This window comes from Nerophis lumbriciformis, linkage group LG07 (assembly GCF_033978685.3).
Source record: "Nerophis lumbriciformis linkage group LG07, RoL_Nlum_v2.1, whole genome shotgun sequence".
Lineage (NCBI taxonomy): Eukaryota > Metazoa > Chordata > Actinopteri > Syngnathiformes > Syngnathidae > Nerophis > Nerophis lumbriciformis.
In genome coordinates, this window is record NC_084554.2 from 43,420,001 (window position 1) to 43,437,305 (window position 17,305).

General features: G+C 39.0%; 1 long non-coding RNA gene across 3 annotated transcripts in view; it reads left to right on the top strand.

Annotated features, from left to right (window-relative positions):
* Positions 1-17,305, top strand: part of LOC133609488 (uncharacterized) — a 165,065-nt gene that overhangs the window by 47,135 nt on the left and 100,625 nt on the right. For 2 of the 3 annotated variants that reach the window (XR_009815717.1, XR_009815719.1), the window contains exon 5: positions 8,285-8,337. The exons of the other annotated variant lie outside the window; for it this stretch is intronic. This is a non-coding gene — a long non-coding RNA (uncharacterized lncRNA). Of the gene's footprint in view, positions 1-8,284; positions 8,338-17,305 lie in introns of those variants that run through there. 3 annotated transcript variants of the gene reach the window in all.

Below are 17,305 nucleotides of genomic sequence, written 5' to 3' on the forward strand. Positions count from 1 at the left end.
TTGTATTCCTCATAAACTTGCCTTTGATTTATCTGCAGAAAATAGCCAATACATCTAATAAATGGTGTTGTGTAACGTCGTTGTGAATGTTTGTAATAGCCAGACTGTGAGTTTTTGCTCCTTTTTAAGGTAATCCAAGCCAAATTGTTTTCCGTGAGTCTGTTGTGTTGAACTCCAAGTCTCATAAATTGTTTTTCCTCCGCAGCGAGAAGGAAAGCACTTTTAGGCCCATCTCATCTCGCCGACTTTAATCTCTTTGACGCCCGAGCCGAGCGGCCACGCCGAGTCGAGGTCGGCCGCTACACTGAGCTAAATTAACTCCGGGGAGTTTCAGCAAACAAACAATATTTGTGTCCTGATCTCCGGTGCCCCCTCCCAACCAAAGCCGCCGTGGTGTGTTTATGATGATATTGTTCCTGGAGCTGCCCAGCTCAGCAGTTGCCATATAAATAATGAAGCCCTGATAAGACTGAGAACTAACTGGCAGATAGATATTAGCCGCCTGCAGATATCCAGGTATTGTCTGGATGTGAAGCTTGTTGCCTTTTCATTATTGTCAAAGCTAAATTCTCTCTTTTCCCTCACTGGATGCGGCGCTTTCAAGTGGCGAATGAGCGCGTGTCACAACAGCTGCTGCACAGCATCATCAAACTGTCATGTTGCTTGGATAGAGAGACAGAGAAGGGCGGGGGGAGCTCTATCTAAGAGTGAAAAAAATTGGCAGCGACCGACGGAAGCGACGAGAGTTTTGGAAAGCTGCCGCAAAGTCATTTACGCGTCGCCGCTGATAAACAGCTCGTTAATTGGAAGCAGCGTTTCATAAATGTAATTGCCTCTTTGATTGCGATCGTCTGATCATTCATCCAGATCTCAGGAATTGTCTGTGAAATATTGGCAAAAAAGACATGTTGCGTCGAGTCTGATTTCCAACATGAAACATCTCAGTATTGATGTCTAGTTTAGATCCTTTGTAGAAAAGAGGGCATACTAGGTTGTTCTTGCTTGATTTTCACATTTTAAAGGGGAACATTATTACAATTTCAGAAGGGTTAAAACCATTAAAAATCAGTTCCCAGTGGCTTATTTTATTTTTCGAAGTTTTTTTCAAAATTTTACCCATCACGCAATATCCCTAAAAAAAGCTTCAAAGTGCCTGATTTTAACCATCGTTATATACAGCCGTCCATTTTCCTATGACGTCACACAGTGATGCCAATACAAACAAACATGGCGGATAGAACAGCAAATTATAGCGACATTAGCTCGGATTCTGACTCGGATTTCAGCGGCTTAAGCGATTCAACAGATTACGCATGTATTGAAACGGATGGTTGTAGTGTGGAGGCAGGTAGGGAAAACGAAATTGAAGAAGAAACTGAAGCTAATGAGCCATATCGGTTTGAACCGTATGCAAGCGAAACCGACGAAAACGACACGGGAGAAAGCGAGGACGAATTCGGCGATCGCCTTCTAACCAACAATTGGTATGTGTTGGTTTGCCATTAAAGGAAACTAACAACTATGAACTAGGTTTACAGCATATGAAATACATTTGGCAACAACATGCACTTTGAGAGTGCAGACAGCCCATTTCAGGCGCGCTAAGAACATATATTTTTCCACGATTTCAGCACTCAGGTTAACCATACCTAAATAGACACAAAATACTGCATTTCACAAGACTACCCAAATGTACTCGAATGATTGAAAAAAATAAATGTTTTTAAGCTAAGTTATTGGTAAACACAGTTTATGTATAATAATTTACGTACAACCACGAGTAATAAATAAAGTTTTCATCAATTAATATATTCTGTAGACATACCCTCATCCGCTCTCTTTTCCTGAAAGCTGATCTGTCCAGTTTTGGAGTTGATGTCAGCAGGCCAGGGAAGCTAGGGTCTTTATCGTTGGAAATGCATCTGCTTTGAGTGTCGCAGGATATCCACACATTCTTGCCATCTCTGTCGTAGCATAGCTTTCGTCGGTAAAGTGTGCGGAACAAACGACTGACCATTTCGTCGGCTTTCCCCACACCCTCGTATTTTGAACAAATTTCGTCCAATTTCTTGCCACTTTCGCATCTTTGGGCCACTGGTGCAACTTGAATCCGTCCCTGTTCGTGTTGTTACACCCTCCGACAACACACCGACGAAAGTGAGAAAATGGCGGATTGCTTCCCGATGTCACGTCACGTTGTGACGTCATCGCTCCGAGAGCGAATAATAGAAAGGCGTTTAATTCGCCAAAATTCACCCATTTAGATTTCGGAAATCGGTTAAAAAAATATATGGTCCTTTTTCTGCAACATCAAGGTATATATTGACGCTTACATAGGTCTGGTGATAATGTTCCCCTTTAATGTAGGGAAAGGGAAGTTTTACGCGGGCAATGGAACATAAGGATAATGAGCGTGTGAATGCTGAAAATACCTAGTTGTTTTGTTCCTAAAGTAGTACGTTTCAAAAAGTGCAACAAAGTCTAGGGATGGTTACTGTAACTCTGTTCAATAAGGGCAATAGTTCAGATGTAAACACTAGTAACTAGAGCTGGGCGATATATCGAGTTTATAAGATGTATCGATATATTTTTAAACAAGATATGAATTAAGAAAATATCGTAATATCGATATAATTTATTTCAAGTCATGTAAAATTGTATTTATATAGCACATTTCATACACAAAGGCAATTCAAGGTGCTTTACAAAACAAAATCATTGAAAACAAGCAGGGAGGCAATGCATAGCATTTCACATAGAGTCAATATTTCACGTTAAAATGACCAAACACCGCTTATTTGTTGTGTTCCTTGTTCTCCCCCGCTCCCCACTCCCTCTCATGGGCTACTAGACTCCTCCCCTTCCAACTTGTCATCTGTCACCAACACTAAGCCACTGGTGCGTTTATGGCCACACAAAAAGTCGGACAATTCAAAAACCACACAAAGTTACACTGACTCCTCAGTCATACATGTGCTTATTCTAATGTCATTTATTATTAATGTTAATTTATTGATATTAATCATGGAATGCTGTTACTAGAGAAAGTTACAAGAATGCACACTTCATCCTATGCTTACATTTCATTGTGCAACATGAGGATGTTTAAGGGCAACTAAATGTGATCTCTGAAAGGGGTACAAATGATTTCCAAAGCAGGACCCCCACCCAGACATATTGTACAATACTAATCCATATCTTATGAAAAACACGATTTCTTTTATTTTCATTACAAGTGGGCCAAATCACTAATATTCCAAAATAATCTCATGAAAATGACTGCTCTCATTTGAGTGTTATTATAAAAGATTGGTTTGAAACAGGTGTGCTGCTGGTATTGCCACGTGTGATGTTGCTCACATGTGCTCCACTGAATGCTCAGGGAGTTTTTGTGTTTGCTCAGACACATGAACAATTAGAGGGAACATTGGTGGAGATTAAGGCAACACATTAGGTACAGGCCAATCAGAGGCAAGATAGGGCGGGTCATGGAACCAGGAAGGGAAATCACAACAGACATCCCAAATGACGACAAGAGAGTCTAGAAGAGAAGAGGGAATATTCAAGCAGGCGATTCATATATTAAAAAACTAGTGGAAAATGGCAGAGGGATTCTCTTCTTTAGATTTTTCTTTTAGCGATGAAGACGACGTCCAGGAAACCCACAATGTTTGTACTTGGCCACATTTGGACAAATGTATGAGTCTGGATAAAACATTCATTTCAGTTGTTTACCATGTAAGCCCAAATGAAAACTGTTCTTGAGTTGCCAAGCAGGGCACATTTCGTAAGAGAAATGCTGCCAAAAATGTATGCCGAAGTGAGGGAGATCATAGCCGCACAATTAAGTCAATTCACTTACTTGGCGCTGACCAGAACCGTCCGTGTGCGACAGTCCATTACATCGTTGACTGGGAATTAAAAAGTGCCTGCCTGCAAATCAATCTTTTATCTGAGTTTGATAGATTTTGTATTATTTGCACAGCTATGTTATTTATTTTCCGTAGAAATAATATTTTTCTATTTTATTTATGTTATGTAATTCTGTGCTACTTAAACAGTTTATTTTCTGTGCTGTTAATACCCATCTTGACTAACTGGGTTAATAAAAGTGCCATTGACTGTTTACAGTACAGTTGTCATTCACTTCAATTTCAGTGAATGTCGCTCAAAAATGAATATTTTTATATGTATACTTTCACCGGAAAATATATCGAGTTTAAGTAAAAATATATTGAGATATACTTTTTCGTCCATATCGCCCAGCCCTACTAGAAACCAGATTGAAAAAAGAAGCAGCTATCGGTGTCTTGTGTCGGTGTTAAATGAATGCAGACTCAGCCACTTGCAACAAGTGTATGACCGTGATATTGTACAAGGAACGTCTGGTAAGCAATGTAGCGTCCCGGCAGAAGCGTACAAGAGCGAGTACAAGTCCACTAGCGCCGTAACACAGCAATTCCTCATTATTATCAACTGTCACTGGCAGCAAGCTGCATTCATAAACCCTGGAATTATGAGCATGAACATTACAATTACATCACAAGCAAGACAATTTTGTGACAAATTTTTTCTGTATTGTTGCTGGTTTGTTGCATTAATTTTGATGATTTGTTTTGGTGTTTATTTCTTGTTTTTATTGTATTGTATTGCTGTCATTTTATTCATATTATTTATTTATATTATTTATTTATTTATTAAAGCCCCACTTAAGAACTTTAAGTTTTGGTTGATTTTGGCGGTGCCAGTGGACCAAAGCGTTAGTGTTTTGCCAGAAGAAGACCACATTTCCCATGAGGACTAGCGCATAGCGTCATACTGACAAGATGTCCGCTATAACATTGGCACAGATTACAAATATTACGTCTCTAATGGCTATGCTGATATTAAATAGCAGACACTATTAAGAAATGATCTTGGATTGCGCTACAGACATGATGCCAATACCAAGAATGTATCTGGGTGAATGAAGGTCTGAAGCAAAGAAAGACTGCCGGTAGAGTTTTTTCGAAGGAAGTAATGTGGAACTGCAAATTATCAAGCTGGTGGCTATTTACAGGCATGTGATTTTTCCGTCTAAAGTCGGAATTCCGTCTTTTTTAATCTCGGGAAAAAATAAATAATTATCTCCCGTTTTTCCGGTTTTTTTTCAGACCCTAAATCAAGATTTGAGACGTAGTTTATATTACGCCGTAGTTGATTGGTCGATATGTTCCTTGTGACCAATCAGGACATCTGTTATGAACGATGACGTTAATAACGTCATCATTCATAATGGTTATTACCGCCATTTTCCATATGTAAACGATGTCGGTTCTCGAGAGAAAGGACGCTTTACGAGTAAAAGAAATTGATAAACATGTCAAAAATAAGTTTCGATGGGACTGGATGGAAAGGGAAATCACTGATACTGTTGGGAAGAAGGAAGTTACGACTTTGTTCGGTGATTTTATTCGGAAAATCGATCGTCCCGGAAAGGTTTTGTGCACGTGGTGTCATGATAATATTGACTATGGATCACGAGGTTTCAAGGCTTTGGAAGTACATGCGAAACGCCAAAAACATATGAAACAACTTGAAGCAAGGTATGTTCTATTAATGTTTTCATGTCTTTAAACACTAAAATATTTTCTTCAAATGGTGCTGTCTTTGTTAATTTTAGCATGTTAAATTGGTGAAAAACCAGGAGCTTCGGGGGGCGTTGCCCCCCTTGTCCCCCCACCAGGACCTGGACCTGGCTGGGGGGCCTTCGTCCCCCAGACCCCCGGAAATTTTTTCAGTCTTTTTCATTGTGGTCAAATCACATGCCTGTATTTAGACTTAGACTTCCTTTTATTGTCTTTTACTTTTACTTTTACTTTTACAGTACAGATAAGAACGAAATTGTGTTGCATTAGCTCGTTGTAGTGCAGGATAAAAGAGCAATAGGGTGCAGATATAAATAAATAGATTACTGTACAGATAAAGATATTGCACTTTTGCAAATGCATTCACGTTTATGGATGTATGTTATATTGTCTTTATATTCCAGCGAGGTAATCCGTTTTTGGGGGGAATTGAGGGGATTATTATGATGCGTTCAAGAGTCTTATGGCCTGAGGGAAGAAGCTGTTACAGAACCGGGAGGTTCTGCTACGGAGGCTGCAGAACCTCTTTCTAGAGTCCAGAAGTTAAAACAGTCCTTGGTGGGGGTGGTAGGAGTCTTTGCAGATTTTCTGAGCCCTGGTCAGGCAGCGGCTTTTTGCGATTATTTAATACTACCACTTAAATTTCTGATAGCTAACATTATTAGCGTTATTATTTTGATTTGAGCATAAAAAGTTACTAGTTTAGCAGGCACAGAGCCAAGGCAGTATCGGCCGAAAATCCCTCCTCATCTTTGAGTTCATGCCAGCGAGTGAAAACCGGGGGAATATTGATCCTTCACTGTCCTTTTAGGCTCCGTTTTTCTTTTAGTTTCCTCAGACAAAACATTGTTTCTTTGGTTGTTTTGCAGCAATAATTGCATGTAGGTGTTCTTCTTCTTATAGTTTTTTGGCGGCACGCAGGTGTTCGTGACGACTTCCGTCTTTTTAACGAATGAGAAAAGCAGGAATGGCATAAGCCGTAAAGCAAGTCAGCACTTTTGTATTTTTTTGTGTGGCAGGGTAATTTGTTTCAGAAAATGTTGACTTTCATTGCACAAAATCCTTGAAAGTGCCACATATGCACCAGGACTGAGACCGACTAGAATTGTCTGCATGCGGGTCAGTTTGTGTTCACATTAAACGTCACATTTTTTTGTAATGTCAACAAATACATAAAAAAGATTGTATATGACAAAAAAAATCAGTATTAGACATCCTCCCCTGCAGTGTGAATGTAGAATGTGAACGTACAGTTTTCTTTGGACCAGTAAATTACTTGAAGTGCTTTTGCTCCTGCTTCCAGGTGCATCCAAAACTGGAGTTTAATGGAACGCTAAATCGGTTCCAGTGACGTGCGGGGCCTCCTCACCTGCCATCATGGAAAGAAAAAAAATGTCAAAAGAAAAAAAATTTATTAAATTGTTATATGTATTCAGTGATTATACTATAAAGTTAATTTCCATTTAACTTCACCAGTTTTCGATAATTTTTATTCAAAATCACTGAATTTTCACATTTGCCGTTCAAATACTGAGAAGAGACGGTGCGGTGATCAGCAGCCAGTTGAGGCACGTCACTCAGTTGTGCCTCAACATGGATTACGGACTTGGATAACTGCTGGCCTGCTGTGCAGTGAGACCGTATTGCTATATGAACTATATTATACATTTCCATAGTTTAGTTAGCTGAGGTATATAATGTACAGTGTATTTTGTCAACAACCGTATGTGTGTAAAGTATTTCTTGTGCTGAACAATCATAAAACTGCTGCGAAGACGCACTGGCTGAGGCTCGCAGTAATCCCGCCTCCTTGTGCCGGTTAATGCACCCCCGCCGTAGAACGCACCCCCCGACGGGAGTGCCACACCGACCAAAGCCCACACTCAAAGCCCCAAAGTGCAAGACCGAACCCACTCAAAAAAGTCACCCAACAAGAAGCCAAAAAGTGCAAAAACAACAATGCTCGCGTTGGAGGAGCCGCGAACGACCGCAGGGCCACAACATTAGGTACACCTGCAGACTGCAGCACGGATTTCATATTTCATTCATTCACAACTCCTGCAACACCAACATTATTGTTTTTGCACTTTTGGCTTCTTATTAAATAACTTTTTTAAATAGATTCAATCTTGCACGTGGAAAGTTTAAGTGTGGGCTTTAGTTATAACACTCCCGTCAGGGGGTGCATTCTACGGCGGGGGTGCATCCAGCACAACCATAATAACGTTTTTTTTTTATTAAATGTGCTTTTTTGTGTGCTACAGTTTGTATGTGTAAAGTTAAGTTAAAGTACCAATGATTGTCACACACACACTAGGTGTGGTGAAATTTGTCCTCTGCATTTGACCCATCCCCTTGATCACCCCCTGGGAGGTGAGGGGAGCTGTGGGCAGCAGCGGCGCCGCGCCCGGGAATCATTTTTGGTGATTTATCCCCCAATTCCAACCCTTGATGCTGAGTGTCAAGCAGGAAAGAATGCTGGTATGAGCTTTTAAACATAACCTGTTAACTGCTGCCAATCAAATGGTGAATAAGATACTCTTTAGGGTTCATATGTTTGTAAATCTGACTGTGATGAAGTCAGTGCCTCACCAGCCATGAACCTCACCGCACGTCACTGATCGGTTCAGTTCTAAAATCTGCATTTCTGTCCGCAGGCAAAGCTGCAGCACCGGAATGTTCATTTGTCAATAAAAGATGACCACGCTGACACTCTTGTGCGAGCTCATCACTGATGTTCTTTGAAGACCACATAGCTTCAGGCGCTCCTGCTCCAACCGCTTTTTTTTAATTTATTAACAGGTGGTCTCCTACCCGCACGTCGGCCGTATTTAAAACGTCAATTTTTCAAATGCTCTTGACATATCAAACATAATCCAAACATGGCGACAAAATAAAGTCCTTTCTTTGGATCTTAGCAGCAGCACAGGGTTTTATGGTCTTAACATCCTTGTGTGTGTGCGTCAGGGAGGTGGGGGTTTTCATTAGAGGCACACATTATTAATCACACACAATATGAGTTTGATTCTGTGTGTTTGTGAAGCGTAATCCTAACGAGTTATGCAAATCAAATAAGTCAGAATTAATTTTAATGAGTGCACAACAAAAGGACCACAGCTAATTAACAAAATTTCCTCTCTTTGGAAAAAAAGGGGAATCGCTGACCCCCCGTTGAATGTAAAACAAAGGCGGCAGCATTGAAATATTCATTATAAAACATATTTACGTAACTGTATGAGGTCTGTGCGACCGCACGTCCCACGAGAGGAGGAGGAGGCAGAGGAGGCAGATTGGATGGTGCAAATATCTACAGTACATTTGAAGCTTCAAAGCAAAATAAGGTGCATGCTATTAATTCATTCTGCCTGCAGGGACTCCACAAAAGCATTATATGCTTTTCCATTTGGAAGTTAAGGCTGGGAAAAAACGCTGCCTGCGTAAGTCGCCAAAATGAGATGAAGATAGAACAATGCGGACACCTTTTTTTGTATTTGCACTTTGACAAAAAAATCTCTCAGTTCTTGATCGGAATAACAATGACAGAGCGTCTTAGGAAGCGAGCAGCGCGTGTTGCCATCAGGTGGAGTCATTAAGCCAGATTCCTCATAATGAATGCAAGGACACGGGCTGGAGGAAACCATTAAGAGTGCGAAGAAGAGTGTTATAGCAAAGGTCAGCCCGGTGTCATGTTGTTAATAGCCACAATTATCCATCAAGGAGCAAATGAGCCATCAACATTTACCGTGCGCTCTCAATCACACAAATCACGGCTGATTGCTGCGGCCAACCTGACACCCTCACATCTGACGGCTACTTTTGCAGTACGCGCCCCATTTACACCGTCATTAACCGCCAGCGCGACCGACAGAAGGCGAGCGGTCACGTTACATTGTCTGTGCGAAACCGGAACAAGATGTCTTAATATGCAAACAGTCCAGAAGATGCAAAGTATCAAATTAAAACTCACGACATAAAACAATAACGTTTACATTGGTTTGGTGGCGCTCAGGACCAGTGTTCTGAAAATTACTTTTAAAAAGTACTTAAATATAGTTACTCGTTTCTTTACCAAAAAAATAACATGCCTGCTAAAGGAATTACTCTTTGATAAATATCATTAATTACTAGGAAAAGTAATTGTAGTATTCAAATACAGTATATCTGGCATGTGCCGTTGAGACGTTTCATGAAAGCAGAGTGTGTGTGCCTTAAAGTACCAGAGTAGAGTGGGGAAAACAAGTTTACTTTATACACTGAATTGTGTTTTATTGTATGATTAAACTAGGGCTGGGCGATATGGCCTTTTTTTAATATCTCGATATTTTAGGCCATGTCACGATACAGGGATATATATATCTCAATATTTTGCCTTAGCCTTGAATGAACACATGATGCATATAAGCACAGCAGTATGATGATTCTATGTGTCTACATTAAAACATTCTTCTTCATACTGCATTAATATATGCTCATTTTAAACTTTCATGCAGAGAGGGAAATCACAACTAAGTCAATTTACCAAAACTGTATTTATTAGATAATTATTAAGCAGTGGCACACACATTCATGTCATTTCCAAAACAGAAAGTGCAGGATTGTCAGAGACATTTTAAAACAAGCTATGAGTGCACTTTTGTGCATGATGTCACTAAGATGACATATCAAAACAACACTAAATTAAAGTGCACTTTTTGTACAGAACGCCACTACAATAGTTTAAAACAAATAAAGTGCACTTTTGTGCATGATGTCACACAAGATATTTCAATAACTGTCAAATAAAGATGAGCTGCATAATAGGAAATCAAATTGTGTTCGTCCTTCGCTATGTGGTAGGTTCCTGCGGACGTTATCTCCTTCTGTTGTTGACTATTGTTTTCATACGGTGTTGATGTGGAAGTGGTTGCCTCGGCATTTTGTTGGTGTGGCACCGAATGGAGATGTTGACATGCGGAGTTTCAAGCACTCTTCATTCTCTAGCAGGTGACTTTTCAAATGATGCTACATATTAGCAGTAATGCTACTTTGTGTAGCAACGCTTTTGCCCCACACTTGACAAATTACAGTTGTCTGTTCGACATATTCCCACTTGAAGCCAAAACACCGCCAGACAATGGACCGCCTGCTGTTTTTCTTGGGAATTAATTCTTCCTTCATTTGTTACCAGATTCGCACCTTCTTTCTCTCGTATTACCACTCGCGCCACAGCTAACGTTACCCATGCCGCTACCTCTCTGCACCGCGAGGGCGTATACGTATGTGACGTATGTAAGAAGGTGCGCTTGCTGTCTGTGAGAAGGAGAGACAACAACGAGTGGGAAGAGCCTGTAGTGTAATGCTTGCAGCTAAAAGCAACTGCGTGAGAACGTATACTGGAATATCACGATATAGTAATTTTCTATATTACTAAATATATATATGTATGTATGTATGTATGTATATATATATATACAGGTAAAAGCCAGTAAATTAGAATATTTTGAAAAACTTGATTTATTTCAGTAATTGCATTCAAAAGGTGTAACTTGTACATTATATTTATTCATTGCACACAGACTGATGCATTCAAATGTTTATTTCATTTAATTTTGATGATTTGAAGTGGCAACAAATGAAAATCCAAAATTCCGTGTGTCACAAAATTAGAATATTACTTAAGGCTAATACAAAAAAGGGATTTTTAGAAATGTTGGCCAACTGAAAAGTATGAAAATGAAAAATATGAGCATGTACAATACTCAATACTTGGTTGGAGCTCCTTTTGCCTCAATTACTGCGTTAATGCGGCGTGGCATGGAGTCGATGAGTTTCTGGCACTGCTCAGGTGTTATGAGATCCCAGGTTGCTCTGATAGTGGCCTTCAACTCTTCTGCGTTTTTGGGTCTGGCATTCTGCATCTTCCTTTTCACAATACCCCACAGATTTTCTATGGGGCTAAGGTCAGGGGAGTTGGCGGGCCAATTTAGAACAGAAATACCATGGTCCGTAAACCAGGCACGGGTAGATTTTGCGCTGTGTGCAGGCGCCAAGTCCTGTTGGAACTTGAAATCTCTATCTCCATAGAGCAGGTCAGCAGCAGGAAGCATGAAGTGCTCTAAAACTTGCTGGTAGACGGCTGCGTTGACCCTGGATCTCAGGAAACAGAGTGGACCGACACCAGCAGATGACATGGCACCCCAAACCATCACCCAACCATGCAAATTTTGCATTTCCTTTGGAAATCGAGGTCCCAGAGTCTGGAGGAAGACAGGAGAGGCACAGGATCCACGTTGCCTGAAGTCTAGTGTAAAGTTTCCACCATCAGTGATGGTTTGGGGTGCCATGTCATCTGCTGGTGTCGGTCCACTCTGTTTCCTGAGATCCAGGGTCAACGCAGCCGTCTACCAGCAAGTTTTAGAGCACTTCATGCTTCCTGCTGCTGACCTGCTCTATGGAGATGGAGATTTCAAGTTCCAACAGGACTTGGCGCCTGCACACAGCGCAAAATCTACCCGTGCCTGGTTTACGGACCATGGTATTTCTGTTCTAAATTGGCCCGCCAACTCCCCTGACCTTAGCCCCATAGAAAATCTGTGGGGTATTGTGAAAAGGAAGATGCAGAATGCCAGACCCAAAAACGCAGAAGAGTTGAAGGCCACTATCAGAGCAACCTGGGCTCTCATAACACCTGAGCAGTGCCAGAAACTCATCGACTCCATGCCACGCCGCATTAACGCAGTAATTGAGGCAAAAGGAGCTCCAACCAAGTATTGAGTATTGTACATGCTCATATTTTTCATTTTCATACTTTTTAGTTGGCCAACATTTCTAAAAATCCCTTTTTTGTATTAGCCTTAAGTAATATTCTAATTTTGTGACACACGGAATTTTGGATTTTCATTTGTTGCCACTTCAAATCATCAAAATTAAATGAAATAAACATTTGAATGCATCAGTCTGTGTGCAATGAATAAATATAATGTACAAGTTACACCTTTTGAATGCAATTACTGAAATAAATCAAGTTTTTCAAAATATTCTAATTTACTGGCTTTTACCTGTATATGAGGATGAGGTAGATCACCTCGACTTGGTCATTTAAAAAGTAGCTTGCTTGCTGAAAAAGTGTGGGCACCCCTGCTCTAAAACATATCCAGAAGCCGCCAACAATACTCCATTTACATGTCGTGACCTGAAAATGTACCAAATATGAGTGATATTGTCATTATAAGCGCCAACACAGACTGACTATTTTAGCGGCACATTGATAGCAGTGAGCTACAGCTGGCTTATGCTGCTATTGTTGACACATTAAGCTGTCTCAAAATTGCAAATCAAAATTTGTTACGGTTTATTATGTTTAGTTTAAATGTTTAGCACCAAGCAATGGTGTTGATAAATAAGGTTTCATCTTTAGCACTTGACTTCTAAAGCTTATTGCACATCTTCTTTGTGTTCTTGCTCAAACATATAAAGTTCTGGATCATAATTTTTTCCAAAGTAATCGTTGTTGGCTCTCACAAAGTCTGTTTGATTAGCATTGTTGTTGATGGGAAAGGGATCTATGGTTCATCTTCTCACATGACCGGCTACCTTATTATGTCTCAAAATGGCTCGGGAATCTCCATGAGATTGATAATATTTTGATCATATCTTTTTATTCGCAAACTTTGGAAGTCTTACTGTGTCATAAATCAGATATATATAATAATAGCTTCAATGTAGAGGTAACTTGTTTTTCCACTATACTTGTACTTTAAAAGGCAGTGCCTGTTGCCAAGTGATGTGTGACGTCAGAGAGAGCACGCTCGGAGCAGCATTCTACCTCAGCTGTGTTTGTTAGCGTAATAACGGCATTGTGGGAGCATGCTTCGCCAGAAGATGCCAGTGCTGTTGAATCTTTTCACTAAATTGTGTTAGCGCTTTTTAAGGAGATCAAATGTGCTTCGATGGCTGCCTTGTCTCATGTCCACGAACTGTGCATTGTACGATTGCAAGCTTGTCACTGCAATCATTGATTTATTGTTCATTATTCTCTTGTAGTAGTAGTAGTAGTAGTAGGAGTGCGTATGTTTTTGTACTTAGCCTACATGTTTGCTGTGTGATGTTGCCTCTTTCAAGTTACATCAAACGCAGCGGTAACAGCGTTGTAATGTACATTAATTAGATTACTCATTACTAATAAAAGTAACAGCGTTTTTCCTAACACTGTTCAGGAATGAAAATGCAGTCAATTGAACGAGAAAGGCAAGAACATTGTCATTGTGGAACTTTCTTGATCCTTCCTTTTCCTTTCTTTCCCCACACACAAACGGACACAGAGGTGGTGTGATGCATTAGCCTAAAAGTGACAAAACCACATTTTATTTAGCAGCTGCTTTCATAATTCTAGATCTCCTCCAAAGGGAAGTTTCTCTAAGCCTAATCAGAAAACTTTGTTTTTCTCCTCTTGTACTTGTACACAATTCAAGAATTTCAATTCAATTCATTTGAAGGATTGGAATTTGAATTGAATTGTCTCCACCTCGTACGATATTGAATTGGAATTACAGGAACTGGAATTTAATGCTTTGCAATGCAGAAAAACTCCTTACAGCAAAGTCGTTTTCTCTCGTTTATCGCTGTTAATCCAGGTCTGACCATGATAAATGAATTTTCGCAAAGTAAGAGTTACTATAAATTAGATATTTTCATAGCTGGAGCATAAACACTTGTTTAAACCCCTTCTGAATATGGGTTTTAACATTATGATAGTAGTCTACTGTAGGCATCAAATAAATGCCACATTTACACTTGTTTAATCAAACATAGTAATAAAAAATAAGACATATACTGTATTGACTTGAGGAGCCTTAATCTCATCTAGTGGCCAATACCCCAGTAGTATCGATATTTGTAGTGGAGTCAATTTTAGGTTTGAAAATGCTTAATTTAGACCACAAATATGTAAATAATGCTTACGATAAAACTGGATCCACAGTGGACTGCAAACTGCAAACTTTGAAGTGCAATGTGGTGAGGGACGACTAACAGCATTTGTCACATTTAATAAAGGTTTTGACTTAAATACTGAAAATGCTTGACAAATACTGGAATTATACACAAATTCCCTCTATTTTCTAAAACTTAGTATTTCACTTTAGTAAAGCATTCGGGGAAATAAAGTATTTTCCCACCATTTGTATATAATTAGAAATAATACGGCAAATTAAACTATATTCAATAGAACATGCTTTTTTCTTAGAAGATTCTTATTTCTCAATTGTCAGTGAAAATATTTTGCTGTAATTAATGAATATTGTATACATGAGGTTCACAGTAATAGTGTTTCTATCAAATACGTCAAACAATGGAGTATGATTCTTCAATACACTAAAATTATTATATGGAATTTATGCTTTACTTCAGTTCGAATTGGAATTTAGAAACAATGGAGTATGATTAAACTAAAATTATTACCGTAATTGGAATTTATGTTTTACTTCAGTTCGAATTGGAATTTGGAATTTCAACAGATCTGTTGCTACCTCAAATAAAGGTCATGGAATATTGGAGACATTCTCAATAAAATGTGTATGTTTGCCTAGTAAGCATTAGCCAACTGTCACTCAGAGGTCACATTAGAGACATACATTTATTTAATTGTAATATTAAATAATATAATATTATTTCCAAAATGGATGTATGTACTTATATATAGACCGTACATTTCATTTGAAGTCCCCTAAATACTGGACTATAAGATGCTACTTTTTTCCTACCTTTTGCACCCCGTGGCTTATAAAACTTTGCGGCTAATTTATGTATTTTTCTTCGCAGAGGCCATAAAAATAAAAAAACAAGCAAACATGCTGAAAAGGTGTCTTATTGTTTGTGTTATGGCGCCATCTTTTGGAGTTCACTCGCTGCAGTTGCTGCAGTGTCCTTCGACCAGTGCTTTTTTTTTTTCAACCGGAGTACCGCTCAGTCTTCTAGCCGTCCATAGCGTTTCTATTCGTATGGATTTTTCATTAATTACTCTAAGCAACGTTTGTAGGTTTTACAATACAGCTAAAACTGTTTATACTTACGAGACTGTTCCATATGTGATGTCTGTAGGAGTGTTTTCATGCATATTTGTACGTGCTATTGTAATGTAATTAAGCTAGCGTCATTAGCATTAACTAATAAGCTAATATATTTACAAGTGTCTGTGTTAGTATTATTAACTTACATTAGCATTCTTTTTGTATTGTTTCAGTTCCACAAATTCCTCAGTAAATTCACCAAGATGTCACTGTGGCGTTATTGAGTCTGTTTAGCTGATTGGAGAGCTAGCTTCTGCTGCTAGTGGGTCCATGACAATAACTTATGTTTTGTTTGATCAGCCGTTTTACTACCGTGTTACAGACACTGTTGGAAATAGAAATAATTAAGGTATACATATAAATAAACATTTATCTTTCTGTGTAAATAACTAATTTTGCAACGTATATACTGTATCTGCGGTTTATAGTCTGGTGTGGCTAATATATGGAAAAATATATTTTTCCCTATAATTTAGTGAGTACTGCTAATATACGGATGTCTTCCATAGTCCGGAGAATATGGTAGTTATTTGCAAATGAATACAAATAAAATTATCTTATCTCGAGGACACAGTGATTAATAAAGTAATCAGTAAGACGTTGGACTATCCTTCATCTCAGCTAGACGTTCCACTTTGTGGAAATTGTTTCGGCAAAGTTTTGGGATGAACTGCATCAGAGATGTTCGCTGTCTCAGATCCATCATCAGTGACCTGTAACATCACACATGGACAACATTCCCAGAGACAGACACCTTGTTGGAAGTCTTACAAGAAAAGTGGATGATCTTGTAGCTGGAAGGAAGTAGACTTAGACTTAGACTTAGATTTCCTTTTTATTGTCATTCAAATTTGAACTTTTCAGTACAGATAAGAACAACATTTCGTTACATAAGCTCATGGTAGTGCAGGATAAAAAAGCAATAAGGTGCATATATAAATAAATAAATAGGTTACTGTACAGATAAATATATTACACTTTTTCACATGCATCAACGTTTATGTATGTATGTTATATTGTCTTTTTTATTACAGCGAGTTAATCCATTTTGGGGGGAGTTGAGGGGATAATTATGATGCGTTCAAGAGTCTTACGGTCTGAGAGAAGAAGCTGTTACAGAACCTGGAGGTTCTGCTTCGGAGGCTGCGGAACCTCTTTCTAGAGTCCAGCAGTGAAAACAGTCCTTGGTGGGCGTGGGAGGAGTCTTTGCAGATTTTCTGAGCCCTGGTCAGGTAGCGGCTTTTTGCGATCTCCTGGATAGGAGGAAGAGGAGTCCTGATTAAGGCTGAAGCTATCGATTATTTTTCTATCGATTAATCTATAGATTATTTTTTTCGATTAATTTATAGATTATTTTTTTCGATTAATCTATAGATTATTTTTCCTTTTACCGATTATTTTTTTTTATTTAAAATGAAGACGAAAAAATAAATGTAGGCCAGTTTTTTCAAAAGGCATGGCTTTTATTTACAAAAAAAAAAAGTAAGGCCACTCAGTCAACATTGACAACAACATGACAAAACATTCTGTAACAATGTAAACATTTGTGCCAATCTAAATATTCTGGAGCACTGTAAACATTAAGTATTGCTTTTAAAAATGTGCAAAATAAACATCCAGTCCAACACAGTA